Source organism: Phyllostomus hastatus, unplaced genomic scaffold (assembly GCF_019186645.2).
Source record: "Phyllostomus hastatus isolate PE091 unplaced genomic scaffold, TTU_PhHast_1.1 phas_contig_34, whole genome shotgun sequence".
NCBI classification, from domain to species: domain Eukaryota; kingdom Metazoa; phylum Chordata; class Mammalia; order Chiroptera; family Phyllostomidae; genus Phyllostomus; species Phyllostomus hastatus.
In genome coordinates this window covers 65299620-65315368 of record NW_025333857.1, presented here as the reverse complement: position 1 = coordinate 65315368, position 15749 = coordinate 65299620, and positions in this window count along the sequence as shown.

The following is a 15749-nucleotide window of genomic DNA, read 5'->3' as shown; positions in this document are numbered from 1 at the left end:
TCTTTGATAACTCTTTCAATTTCTCCTGCAACTATTGCGCCAGTGCAACCGTGTGTATTTCTCTGTTTGTTTCCTCACTGGACCATGACCTCCGAGTCAGCGGACCCATGTTTCATTTATCCCTCTGAGCCCAGTTCCAGCCCAGGGCCCGGCCCGGCCCGGCGCAGGCGCTTGATTTGTTGAGTTGGGAGTGATTTGAATCAGCGGCGGTTCTGATAATGGGGGCTTGGTATGGAGTCAGAATGCAAGTATTAACTCCACAATTTTATTAATGGGGAAGATTCAGGTGAGTTGTTTCAGTTGTGAGTTTTGCTTTTGAAATATGTACTGTAGTGAAGTTTGGGATGGGGTGTGTGGGGAGGGTCCTCCCAATCTCTACCTTGTGTCAACATTCTGACTTCAGCTTAGATGTAAACACTGGATTTTTACCAAGGACATTTAGAAACAAAATACTTTCTAGAATTCTGCATTAACCCCTTGTGGAACCTGGGGAGTATTAATAAACAAGTCAATAAAGTAAATACACAATTAGGTTTTATGCGCCCTCTTATGTCGGAAGATAATCATTTGCTAGTTCAACCCCTGAGGCATTGCCTTCTTGAGGTGCATGTGTGACACCCAGACATGTTTGTGAAAATTCCCGACTCAGCGTCACAGGGCGTGCCAGCTACTTTAACGGGGCTGAAAGCCTGTTTTCCCCCCCTAACAATTTGCTGTATTTGAAAATATGATCCGGATGCCTAACGCATGCATTTTTCTGAAGACGCTGCCTCAGTGCTGCGCTGTCTGTGTGCTCTGGGCCCACACTGACGGACGCGTGTGCGCACATCCATGATCTCGTCTAATCTAGGTCAGCTCCGTGTCACGAGGCCTTATGCGCAGTGCTGGGTCCCTCACAGGCCTTTTGTTCTCTCAGTCCCACGGCGCAGTTTGGCTGATTGATTTCTGTCAGATTGGGAAAGAAGAAGGAGGAAAATGACCTTCACCCATGGGGGTGGTTGGGAGTCTTTCTTGCCCCCTGGACATGATCAGGGACCGTTCCCGTGGAGAACACCTAGATTCACAGAAGTCAGCAGTCCCCTGCGTGGCGTCCCAAGATCAGGTCACACGAAACTCCACTTGCGCGTGTGCGTTTCGAATCTGAAACAAGCACTGATTGCAAATCTGAAGACGTTTTCATTCTGCCTCAGGCCAGGATTTTTAATTAAAAAAAAATAAACCTGTCAAGGTCTGCAAGAACAGCTCTTAGATATCCGGGCCAATAGTTTATTTAAAAATCCAATAATGCAATTTCTCCAGCAGCGGGAGTCAAGAGACCCTCCGTAGGCTGAATGTCCCACAAGTGGGTTGTGTCCAGACTCCCAGCCTGTGAAACAAGGAATTTTACAAAACAGATTCTACTTTGTGGGCCCCGGGGCCAGAGATCTGGAATCTCTGTCCAAAGCAACTCTGTATGTTGCAGGTGAGAAGACCAGGTGTTTAGTCTCACTCACTAGCCATGTGACTTTGGCCATTCATGTGGATAATTTAAACACAGAATTTAAATTTTAAACACAAACTGGGAAATTTGTAATAGACTTGCCAAGCTGGCCCTTAGAAGCCTAGAGGTCCATCGTACGTGGACAAAGGCAGAGATGGGATGCCAGGGAGAGGAAGGGAGGTGGTTGGGTGGGGGGAGAGAAAAGGGAGAGAAGGTACCCAGTGAGGTTCTAGTTCCTGTGAGGCTTAGAAATTGAGTTCTATGGGAGTTTCTCAGTTCCTTTTTCTCGAGTTTCTTTGAGTGAATCCCTACCACTGGAAAACAGCTTCAAGGGAATTCCACAGCTTTGTCGCTGAGCAGACATTAGGTACCTCTTATCTTACTTGTTCATTCAATTTACAAATATTTATTGAACATGTTTTATGAACCAGGGTCTATGGTGGAAGCTGAGAAAAGACAATGAACAAGACAATAACCTTGTGGAATTTACATTTTAATGAGGATAAAAGACCAAAAGCAAGATAGGAAAACAAACTGGTAAATAAACAAGTAAATGGTAGCACATTAACAAATATAGTGAATGAACAAAAGAAACGAGTGGACTTCGGAGAAGTAGGTTGAGGAGATGGACCTCTTTTTGAAAGAATGGTCAGAGATGCTTCCAGGAGCGATGCTGCAGCTAAGACCCAAAGAATGAGACACTGCTGACTGTCCAGAGCTTCGGAGAAAATGAGTTTCAGGCAGGACTTAGGTCGGTGCTTTTAGTGGAAATGAGCTCAGGTATAATGACTCCCAATTTCATGCTTTGTTCTTTCCCTTTGTGGGGCAGAAACAGCACCGATTTGGAGCCATATAGAACTGAACGTAATTACTGGCTCTGCTGTGTAGTCTCGGGCAACTCAATTTGTTCCTCAGAACTCAGGTTTCTTATTTGTAAAATAGAGATAAGGATGCCTCACTTGCAGGTTTGTCGTAAAGTCTAGCAATAATGTATACAAATATCGAACACAGTAGAAAATAAATAGGTGCTCTTACTATTATGACTATTATGTCTGAGCCTGCACTCCATCAAAATGTTAGGGTAAGAAGTTAGCTAACTTATGCCTTAACACATTGGGAAAAGGGGGGAGGGACAAAACTAAATCCATAGTGAGCAGAAGGAAGAAAAATCATAAAGATTAGAGAGAAAAAAACCCAACACATATAAAAGAGAGAAAATGAAACCAAAACCTGTTCTTTGAAAAGATCAGCCAAATTGACAAATCTTTAGATTGGCCATGAAAAAAAGTACAGAATACTCAATAAAATTGGGAATGGAAAAAGGAACATTACTATTGACCTTACAGATAAAAGAGGACTGTGAGGAAATACTATGGACAGCTGTATGCCACAAATTAATAACCTATAATAAAGGAACAAATTCCTAGAAAGATACAAGCTAGCAAAACTGATTCAAGAAGAAATAGAAAATCGGAATAACAAGAGATCAAACAGCCCAAAGAAAAGCCCAGGATCTGATTCACTGGGGAATTTTAGCAGTTTTGAGGAAGAATTAACATCAATTCTTTGCAAAGTCTTCCAAGAATATAAGGGGGGGAAAGACTGTTCAATGTATTCTGAAAGGCCACTATTATTCTGATACCAGAATTAGACAAAGATATCCCAAGAAACTAAATACCAAAATCTCTTATGAGTATAGATGCAAAAGTCCTTTAAAAAATACTAGCAAATGAGTGCAACATGATACAAAAGCGATTATTCACCATGACCAAGAAGGATTTATCTCAGGAGTGCAAGACCGATTCAACATATGGGAATAAACCAAAGTAATATACCCTGTGAATAGGATAAAGGACAAAAAACACATGATAATTTTAATAGAGAAAAAGCATTTTGACAAAAATACAATATTCTCTCATGATAAAAGCACTCAACAAACTAGAAATAATTCCTTAACCTGATAAAGGGCATCTACAAAGAACTCACAGCTAATAGCGTACTTAGTGTTGAAAGACTAAAAGCTTTTCCTCTAACATCAGGAACATGTGTCTGCTCTCAGCATATCTCTTCAGTGTTGTACGGGAGGTTCTATCCAAGGGATTATATGTGTGCATGTGTGTATGCACACACACATATATGTACACATACACATATATATCTAATATATATTTTAAATGGAGAGAAAGAAACTATATCTGCATATGTCATGATCTTATATGTAGAAAACCCTAAGGAATACATAACAATTATTAGAGCTAATAAATGGGTTCAACAGTATTTAGCACACAAGATCAATATGCAACAATTAAATGTATTTCTATAAACTAGCAATGAGCAAATTGAAAATAAAGTTAAGAAAACAATGCCCTTTATAAGAGCATTAAAAAATGTAAATAAAGCTAGCAAAAGAAGTTCAAGACATATATTCAGAAAACAGAAACATTGACTAAAGAAATTAAAGAAAATACAGAGAAATGAAAAGATGTCTTGCTAATGGGTCAGAAGACAATACTATCAAGGTCAATCTATGGATTCAAGATAATCCCTGCCAAAATACCATTTGACTTTTTTCAGAAATTGATGACCTGAACCTAAAATTCATATGGAGATGCAAGGGGCTCAGCGTACTTGGTGTGTGGTGCGGTGGAGGTGGTGAGGGGGGGTGAGAATCTTGAATGGGGGAAAACAAATCTGAAGAATTCACTTTCTGATTTCAAAACATAATATAAAATGGAATAGTATGGTACTGGCGTAAGGACACAAATCTATGTAAATAAAATAGAATTGAGAGCTCAGAACCCTCACATTTATGGTCACTGATTTTCAACAAAGGTGCCAAGACCATTCAGTGAGGAAAAATAGTTCTTTCAACAAGTGGTGCTGGGACAACTGGATATACACATCGAAAGAGATGATGTTGAGTGGCTTCTTCACACCATCATGAAACCTAACCCGAATATATCATAGACCTAAATACAAGAGCTACAACTATAAAACTCTTAGAAGAAAATGTAAATCTCTGTGATCTTGGGTTAGGCAATGGTTTCTTAGATGAGACATTACAAGCACGAGTGACAGAAAAATAGATGAATTGGACTACCTCAAAATTTAAAAAAAATTATGTCTGAAAGGCTATCACGAAGAATGTGAAAAAAAAAAAAACAACCCACAGCATGGAGAAAGTAATTACAAATAATATATTTCCTAAGAGATTTGTATCCAGAATATACAAGGAACTCTTACAACTCAATGATAAAATAAACAATAATCCAATTCAAAAATGTGCAAAAGGTCTGAATACACAGTTCTCCAAAGAAGATTTACAAGTGGCCAATAAGCTTAAGAAAAGATTCTCAACATCATTATCTATCAAATAAATGCAAATTAAAAACAATGAGATACTACTACATACCCGCTAGGATGGCTATAATCAAAAGATAGACAATAACAAATGTTGAAAAGAATGTGGGTAAATTGGAACACTCACACACTTCCGCTGGAAATATAAAATGATACAATTAGTTTAGAAAACACTATGGCAGTTCCTCAAAAAGTTGAGCGTGGGGAATGGGAAGTGACTGCTGATGGATATGAGGTTTATTTTGGGAGTGGTGAAAATGTCCTAAAATTGATCGTGATGCTAGTTGCACAACAATGTGAATATTCTAAAAACCACTGAATTTTGCACTTAGTATGGGTAAATTGTGTACTATGTGAATAATATCTCAATAAAGTTGTGAAAGATACAGGGGCAGCAAGAGCCCCTTAGCAAAGTTGTGTGAATTTGTGTTATCATAATAAGTCACCTTAAATAGTTCTTAGCCACCTTGGACTATTTGTGATTGGGAAGGGGAATATTCTCAAAATGGAATGAAGAATTGCTACATGTGATATACAAGAATCAAGGAACTTACATGTGTATTGGTATTAGGAACTTCTACAACAAAGGGTATTTTTTTTGTCATTTTTTCTCACTTGGTCATGTATCTTTTCAAATTCCGATACATCAGAGATGATAATGGGGATCCTTACTGTTTGCTAGTTTTTATTTTACCATCTTATTGTGTGCCAAGTCTATGGAAAGCACCACATAGACATTGGTTTCTTTAATCCTTGCAACAAGCCTCTGCGATCTATGTCTCCCATTTTTAGATGGTGTCACTGAAGCTCAGGTAGGTTAAGTAACTTGCCCAAAGTCACACAGTTCATAGGAATAGAGCTCACATTTGAAACCAGGTATGCTTGATTCACAAATCCACACTCTTAAACTTTAACTATGCCACTTCTTAACAAGTGTATTTGCATTTTTCTTTTTTTCACATTTTTAAGTGCATGCTCGTAATTAATGCATGCTCATTGTAGAAAACCTGAAAAACAGAAGTGTGTCATAGGTGGCATTTTGTGAATAACTGGGGGTTTTAAATGAGGAAATAAAATGGCTAATAAAATTATGATATGTATTCATATTTATGAGTCTTAATGGATGCTTATGACATTAGGTGAAATGTGGGTAATAAAATGATTTATTTGTGTGACCTCTCTACATGTTATGTTACATATATTATAAAACATATCTAGATACTATATATATATGAATTACACATAGAAAATGTTTGTGAAGAGGAAGGTCTAGCAGTATTTATATAAAAATGTTAACTGAGTGGATTTAGACAATTATCTTTCATTTTGCTTTTCTGTATTTTCTAATTGTTTAAACACGATCATCCTTGACTTCTGAACTAATCAATTCTCTGGATTAACCAACACTTTCCATTTTCTTTGAAGATTTGACTACTGCCCACTGCCAGTTAGCCCCTCCTTTCGGGGAGACAGCTCTTTAATACTCCAGTGCACTCCTGCTTTCTCTGACTTTCCATTAACCTACAATTACAGATCCCGATCTCCGCAGATAAGAGGGACTGTCCTGTAATGGGAGCAGGAGGAGCGCCCCGTGTCACACAATTAGTAAATGGACTCCAGTCACGGTGGAACTGCTCTCGGAGTGAAAGAACCTCACACACAAGCTTCAGAATGATCGGGCAGTTATTACATTTTTTTCCCATTTTTTTAAGTCTTTGAGATTCTCCTCATATCACTTTCTTCATAGTTTTAACTGGCACTCTTCAGAGGGAAATGACAGCAACAACAACCTCCAAATGAAGCTTTGGTCAGTTAAATCAGCTCCATTAAAACAGGGTGGGGCTTAGCTATTTTGAGTACAAAGCCTAAAAAGTGTTTATCTCAACAGAGAACACATTGGCAATATTAAGCTATTTATATATCAGTTTAATTATTTGAAATATCTTGGGAATCCAGGGAAAGCCAAGAAGGCTGATGGCAGATTCATCGGTTTTTATTAATGATTATAAATTACTATATTTCTTGGAAAAGACAATATATACATGTCCACTTCCTTCCAGGGAGTTCACAGACAGACACTGCTTTTCCAAGGAAGGCCATTAGAATGAGTTTTTCTCCTTATGATAATAGATCTCAGAATGCTAGCACAGCAAAGTAGGGGTTAAGTATTGAATCCAATGCTCTTATTGCACAGATAAGACCATGAGACTGAGATGGGAAGGTGTTGGGCAAATCCCTGGCAGTGCCAGGAGCAGAACTGAGCCTCCTGACTTTGGGCCTAAGGCTATTTTCATACAGGGTCAAACACTTAAAGTAAGTGGGTAAAATTCATTAGGGTGGGGCAATAGGGGATGGTGTGGACTGTGGTGAACTAGACAGAATATGATCTGTCCCTGTGCTGGAAAACATACACACATCTACAGGATGGATTTGGCTCCTGGCTGTCAGTATGCACACCCTACTATACCAAATAATCTCACTTAGAAACTCCAACACAATTAGAAATGACATCCTTTATTTACATTTAGTGGATGACATCATGGTTTTAGTGAAAGGGCTCTGGAGATCATTTAACTCAGTCTCCAGTTAAAACACCTTTTGCAGTCATCAATCTCAACTCAAATCCTTTCAGTGAGGGTGAACTTGCTACCAGGTGATTTAACACATTTGATTCACAGACCACATTCATCAATAGAATTCTCTTTACCAAAACAAAACAAACTTCTCTGTAGCTCCCAGATACTGGTAAAACTTTTACCTTTGAAGCCAAACAAGAATGAGTCTTATCCATTTTAAAATGGATAGCTTTGAAATACAAGAAGACAGTTTGCATGCCCACCCAAATTTTCTCATGTCCCTTCACCATTCTTTAGATGATATATGATACTCAGCTGGGTGGTGTGTTCAAAACGGTGAGGAAAAGTTCCTTCAAACCAGAATAGCTTTTCTAATAGTCTATCATAATGCCTAAAATTAATCCAAGATACTAAAGTATTCAAAGAGATGTCAAAAGAAGTGGAAGAAAGGTTCAGAAAGGAAACATGGAAAGGGTATTTGAAGTTAATAATGATGACATGTAACATTTATCAAAATCTTACAACATACTAAAGACTCTGCTGAAATCCTTATATATATATTATCACATCCAATGATATCTCAATAGGCATTTTGTCCCCATCTTATTGATGAAGAAATTGATCCTCAAGGAGGTCGATTGACCTACCTGAGGTCATTTAGCCCCAAAGTGGCAGAGCCAAGGCTTAAATTACATCTATTTAATTCCAAAAGCACTGCTCTTACCTGCCTTGTTGGTATAAAGTATTGGAAAGCATATTGGAATGTGAGTCAAAAATGGATATGAGATCTACTACTATTGGCTGCTGATCAAAGCAATTTCTTTCACCTCTTTGAACCTCTGTCTTTTTGCCTGTTCTGCGTAACTGTTTCAGTTCTTTCTCTTCTTTTCTATTTATAATGATCCAATTTCCAGATGAGAACTGAACATTCTTCTATTAAGAACCCTTCTTGGTTCCCATTGGCTAAGGGATGGAAAAGGAAAATGTGTAAATTTCTTTGTGTGAAATGAGGACCCTTCTTCTCTAAGCTCCTGCTTTCCCCTCCAACTTTTTTTGGTAACTCTTCTTCAAGCACCTTCTAAGTACACCGGATTTCTTCCCTCCAGCAAACTTGCTGTACATTCTTTCTTTTGTGCTTTTCTCTCTGCCTTGAATGGCTTTTTCTTCCTGCAGAGATTATATCTGGTTTTCTAGTTGGCGCTGGTTCACTCCCTCCCCCCACCCTGCCTTTTACCCTGACTTCACCAGAGTTGACCCATTTTCCTCTGGCTCTCTTACTGCTTTGGTCGCATCTTTATCATCATAAAATCCCCTGTGCTATGGTCAGAATGTATCCCCTGAATTTCCCATGTCGCACTTCTAAAACCCAGTGTGGTGGTGGCATTAGAAGGTTGGGCCTGTCAGAGATGATCAGGTCAGGAGGGTGAAGCTCTCATGAGTGGAATTGTGCTCTCATTGTGCTCTTATAAAGAAGCCTCACAGAGCATCCTCGCCCCTTCCACCATGTGAGGATACACTTAGATGCCTGCAACGTGGAAGAGGGCTCTTACCCAACCATGCTGGCACCCTGATTGCAGACTTTTGGCCTCCAGAACTGTGAGAACGAAATCCATTTCTATTGTTTATAGGCTATACAGTTTCCGGTATTTTGTTACAGCAACCCAGATGAACAAAGCACTTTATTTACACGCTGTTAGAATTTGAATTTCTTGAAAGCAAAAGGCATATTTTATTCATTAAATTTTTATTCATAACATATAACACTGTCTTACATATTAAAAATGAGGTTAGCACCTACTATGTGCAAGGTGCAATGCATACTGGGCACTATACCATCACAGTACTTGACTATTTCTTTAATGAAAGAGCAAGTGTACAAAATAGAAATACTAGGCTTCCTTCACATCAATTAAAATTTTATTAAGTGTAATGAATTCTATTTGCCACAAAACAACGGCCCTTAAATGACTTTCATTTGGATACAGAGATGTAGTTTCACGTTCAGAGAGCAGAAGATAAAATCAGGTACCCTACCATTATTACCACCGCTGTCATTATAGTTATGATGATGAATATAAGATTACTATTATTTTTATTATCTTCAGCAAATGAGTTTTCTTTCTGCCCGCCCCCCACCCCCCCTTAGAACTTCCCGGAACACTTCTCATGTGTTTCCAGATGCCCCATCTTGTTTTGACACTTCTGCCAGGGAGCTGTGCGGAGAGGGGAGAGGGAGAAGGACACAGAGGCTGACCTCGGGCTTGGGCCGGCCAGCGGGCTGCAGACTGCCCCGGGGCTGCCGCCACCACTTTGTCTCTCCCTCCGCTGCACTCAAGGCCACCATTGATCAGCTTGCTGAGCGCTTTACAGTGGCAGCCTGGGACGGGCCTTCAGAGAAATTGATTGTAGTCAATTCCCAGCAGATCAAGCCACATCAGCCTGTCTCCTGGTGCCACCAATGAGCATCTTGACTCCCCTTTTTAATTACCCTTGCAGGGTGGCCAGGGCACAGGTCAGAGAGGGAGAGAGAGATAAGGAGAAAGACAGAGACAGAGAGAGAGAGAGAGAGAGAGAGAGAGAGAGAGAGAAGGGGCCTAAAATGAAATAGCTTCCCCCACCGTGGAGTGCTTTCTTAACTTGAGCCAGGAAACTAGGTCACATTTGCTCATTGTGAAATTAGAATGTAGATTATTAGAGAATTTGATTAGAGAATCACAAATCAATTTGAGTTCGAGACCCAGCTCAGCCAGCTAATTTGGTAAACTTGGCAAGCCATTTCACATAGCTGGGACTCAGCTTCACATCTATAAATGAGAATGTTAGTGAGACAACCTCAATAACTATAAACATGCATAAACATGAGTAAACCATCACCACTCCTGCAAATATGATGAAGACAGAGATGGTGATGAGTGCTGACATTTCCTGAGCACTTAGCAGCCCTACGCACCACAATAAATGCTTCACATTGATAATTTTTATTTCTTAATTTTTTAAGCAATCGCTCAATCGAAGGATAGAGGGAAAATGTTTTCCTGCATTTCATACAGGTGGACCCCAAGGTTAAAAAGATTAGCCTATGTTCAAATTTACAATGTTAGGGATCCAAGCCAGGTTTCTCTGCACCCAGAGCAGAGAAACCTTGTCCTATGTTTTCTGTGTAAAATTCTAAGTGGCTTACAAATCCCACTCACATAAATTCCCCTGACTTCATGTTCAGCCTTGCAGCTCTGTACATGTGTAGTAGGAGACAGATTTTGATACAAGCACTTTGGCTTGATAGTCATGTGATGAAAAAGTCCCTGATGCATGTCTTTCTCACAACAATGCGCCCAGTATTTACGTACCCGTATCCGCGTCTCTGCTTCTAAGATAAACTGGAAGTGTGGAATGACAGTTGCTTCTACCGTGTCCATCACTCTCATCCAGGCTTCAAAGTCCTGTAGTGATCGGTTCTCATGGTGTGAGCAGCTGGCTACCTGCATCAGGTCTCCCGGGAGACTTGTTGAAAAACCGTACTCCTGGTTCCCTACTTCCAGCCCTATTTAATCATAATTCTAGGGCAGGGACCCAGGCTGCTGCATTTCAACAAGGGCCCGTGGTGATTGTGAGGAGCGCTAATGTCTGGGAACCACTGGGACTGAAAGCTCGGCTCAGCCAGAGCCTGAGCTCAAGAGAGCGCATTACCCTCCCCTTGCCCCAGCAGGCTCTTCTGCATGCCGCCACCTCCACAGAGGATCTCCGATCTCCTTGGCATTTACGTGATCTAAACTCTTGGTTCCCCGCCCACCGACCTTCCCCACGTGCCCCCCTCCCTGTAACACCTGCTTCCTCGCACATACTACTCAGTTTCATTGAAGAGAATGTACCCCTCCCCGCAGAGGGTGAATGATGATTTTGCTATTTTTTTCAGGGCTGTTGTATTTTTATAGTGAAATTGTATCATTTAACTTAATAAAGTGCCCGCTTTGTCCTTTTTCTTTTCTTTTTAATTTTATTTTTATCAGTTACATTGACATTATTTTGTGTTAGTTTCAGGTGTACGGCAGAGTGGTTAGACAATCGGAGACTTCACGCAGTGTCCCCTGATATATCCGGTACCCACCTGACACCACACACAGTTATCACAGTGTTACTGACTACACATTCTCTATTCCTGTGACTATTTTGAAACTAGTAATTTGTACTTCTTTCTCCCTTCACTTTTTTTCACCCAGTCCCCCAACTCCCTTCCCCTCTGCCAGCCATTCATCGGTTCTCTGTATCTAGAATCACGCTTTTTCTAAGCCAGGGGCCCATCCCGTTCTCCTTGGCTAGTTACTGGCTATGGATGCCAATGTGATGGAATTCTCGGTAAGGTGAGACCAGGTCTTCAGAGGGGCTCCTCGGCAACATTCCTACTCCTCATGAAAGAAACCTGCCTAAGGAGAAGGCCCTTTGCTCAATCCCTCTCCTTCCCGCTTTGGACACAAGACCTGCGGTGATGTGATATTTGGAGGTTCTACACCTGTCCTGCAACTGCAAGTTGACCAACACAGGAAAGTGAAGCCAACACAGTGCGAGGGGCAGGGGGGGAAGAACCCAAAGGGCCTATGTTCTTGAAGACAAGTCGAGAGCCGCTCGATCCACTCTGAGATCCACCGACTCGGGTGTACCTGTGTGAGTAATGAATGCACTGGCGTAAGCCACTGTGAGTCAAGATCCTTTATTACGGCCAAAAAAAAAACACAACATCTGAACTTCCTCTTTCTTCTGTCTTGCCCACTAGCATTTCTTCCCTTCAAAATTTAAGTAGAGAATTTATTTTGAGATTTTATCAACCTAGCGTGCTACCTCTTCAGTGGGAGAGTTAAATGAAGAGAAATTAACATGGTCATTTTACTCTGCTGTCAAATGTCTGATGTCATAACTAATTTTTGGCAGACTCTATATTGCAGTACATTGATGGTGGGATCCTTGACCTGGAATTGGCCCTGTAGATCAAGGGTCAAGAAACTATGTCCCGTAGGTTAAATGAGACCTGCCGCCTGTTTCTTTAAATTGAGGTTTACTGGAATACAGCCACACTCATATACAGTTGCTTTTATGCTACAGTGACAGAGTTTAGTAGTTGCCACAGATACCAAATGGCCCAAAAGCCTAAACTATTCACTGTCTGGATTTTTACAGGAAAATTTTAATGATTTCTGATGCAGATAATCAATTCACTGGTCAAATAGATAATCTTGTGTTTTATGCTGGGTGATGTATCTACTTGCCTGTGTTTTAGATGCCAGATGGGGAGGGGACCACACAGTCATCTCATTGGAAGAGTTCAAGAATCACTTTGACTCTCATCTAAACATAAGGGTACCCCACTTCCCCACAGGAGTGGATGGGGTTTGGGGGGGTGGTGGTATCTGTAAGCAGAACCAGCATTTCCTCACATAAAAGAGCCTCAAGTCCTCCCCAGGCTTTGGATTGGCAGAACGGTAGAGAATAGCAAGACTCCAACCTGGATGAAAGCCAGAGAAGTGGCAACACCCATGGGTGACATGAACCCAATCAAGAGTGAAGCTGGATCAGGATTTGGAAAAGGAGACTCAGGAGAGGATGATCCCTTGAGCTGAGTAGCATGGACTCTAGAGCTAGAAACCGGAAGTTACAGGTCTGGGGAATCAGGGATGGTCAGGTAGTGCCGCCTAACTCCGACGGACTACAGTTTGTAGGTTTGGAGTTGCCATTTAACTTATTTTTAAAGGGCCACCCTCATTCCTCACTTACAAATAGCTGTTGAGAATTAATTTGTACATGACAGAAGGTCTACATTTGTGTAGCATGAGAGAAACTACCTTAACTCCATATTTTTTTTCTTTAAGGTAAGAATCACCAGGTAATCTATCTACAGAAGGATTCTTTAGGCACCCAAGTATCTTGTTTTAGGCAAAAGGCAGGACATCTTTAAAAGGATATTTAAGGTCAACCGAGCCACATGGGAGGCCTGATTGAGCTGTGCAACCTGGGTGACAGCGGCATCTCTGAACCTGTTCTCTCCTGTAAAGTGCTGCAGAAGGGGGTGTTGATAAAGTATACGTGGGGTGTGTCCGTGACACTAAGAAACACGCGTAAGAAGTGCTTTCTACATTATAAAATGCTGTGCAAATGAAAGGTGTCACTGTTACTATTGAATATGGCTACGTCCTGATGGGCCTGCAGAATGAGTTGGCTGTGAAAAATCCCCTAAAATAGCTGTCAAAATTAACCTGTTGAATGGGGAGAAGTCATGACTCTCTTTAAAGTGCCAGAGAATGCCTGCCAAAACAGGCTCTTCCTGCTTAGTGTATTTGACACTGAGGTCTTTGTGACAGTAACTAGTCACCGGATTCAACCTCTTCCAGAGACGGCTCCTTGTCAGAGATAATGAAGCAATAATATCTGTGCGGCTGTGCATGCTCATTTATTTTCCTTGTTAGGGGGAAACATTCACGCAGCTTGGCCACTTAGGAGGTCTAACACGGAAGTCTAGTTTCATACAGAGCTATAAAACTGTTTAACTCCAGAAATGCATCCTTAGGTACTTGGATGCTCATAGCACTACCCAGAAACCTAGAAACTACACTAATACCCAGGACAGTTGAAGGGATGAGTAAGTAGGGCCCCTGAGAAGGATGCACCAGGCGGAAGCTCCAAGTTTAGGCTGACCATGGCATCCTAGCCAGGGAGGTCAGCTCAGGAAGAGGGAAGCAGATGCTCCCCAGGTCATGGAAGTCAGCGAGTCGCCGAGACAAGAAGCATGAACAGGGCTGGGGATTTTTGACTCTTGGACAGAAACAGTTCACTCAGTTCTCTCTTTGGGGTCCCTATCTTTCTAAAGAATGTCTGAGATATTTCCAAACTCTTAATTGTGTGTGCGAAGTTGTGTGCTTGAATTTAGACATAGTCTTTAAAATAATACATGAATCAGGTATTGAACTTGAAGGATAACAGCTTATATTGCTTCCTTTTAATTTTTAACACACGTATAGCCTGCTCACATGCACAGCACCGACCCTATCTTTCCAAGTGATAAGTGTCGTGATGTTTACTCAGATTCATAGACATGTCTCTGTTGAAGCTTTGCAAGGGGCCAGGCCCATCTACACAGAATTGTAGGGAATTCATTATAAAATGCTTCAGCAATGAGAATGATTGATCTACAGTTGTAGGCAATGGTATGGATGAATCTTACACATATATCTTGAACTAAAGAATATAGGTACAAATGATTCCATTTTTATCAAGTACAAAAATAGCAAAATAACCCATGTCATTGAACACATGAACACAGGATTTGTGTGTCACTGAACACACTGAATCACAATAGTGGTTACTTTCAGGAAAGTAGGAGCTAGAAGGGAGCACTAGAAGGACATGGTGGGTGGGTGATGAGTTTATTCATGTTCTCTTTCTTGATTTTAGTTCATGGGTGTATTCAGTTTATACAAATTCATCAAAGCACACGTCTATGATATCTCTACTTTTCTGTGCCTGTTATACTTAAATAAAATGTTTCTTTTTTAATAAATAAGGAGCCAGGGATGTAAGACATGAAGCTCGTGAGTAGCCCAGCCAGGAACTAACCATTGCACCTTGGGGAAGTCATTTTACCTGGCTGAACCTCCCATACCTCCTTTCTAAAAAAGGATTAATAATCCCTGCCTCACAAGGTCACTGTGAATACTAAATTGAAAGAGAAGACTCCATGTTAATTACTTAGCCTAATGCTCGGTACACTGCAAGAAGCTGATGTCTGGCTTCTATTATGATTATGTGATTCTCACACTGTCAGGCTGACACCCTTTCAGGCTGGATGGTCTAATGCGAATCATTGTCTCGGATCCAGACTGTGCGATGCAAGCAGGGAAGAGATGGGGAACTGCATGAGGCTAGAAGCGAAGCTGGGAAAGCTCATGAAGGGCTGAATCATGGGGGTTAAATTAAAGACATCCAGAGGTTGAACTTTATTCTGCAAGGGGAAGTTACTGAAGACTTACTATTTTAACAGGGGAGTCACATGGACCTGAGACTCAGCCAGATTAATCTAGAAAATTGAAAGGGATTAAAACAGAGAAGGCCTGAAGATGAACTTTGCATTATAGAAAAGTGTATTTTGTCTCTAAAAGTCAGAATATTGATGATGATCTTATTATTATTATCACTATATGCACTAACAGGGACTACAGTCACTGTTGCTTTATTGTGCACCTGCTAGGTCCTAGATATTTTTAAAGCAGTTATCTCATTTAATCCTTACTCAGAGCACAGTGAGAATCTTGGTCATTTATCAGGTTCTTACTAAGTGCTAGGCACTGTTC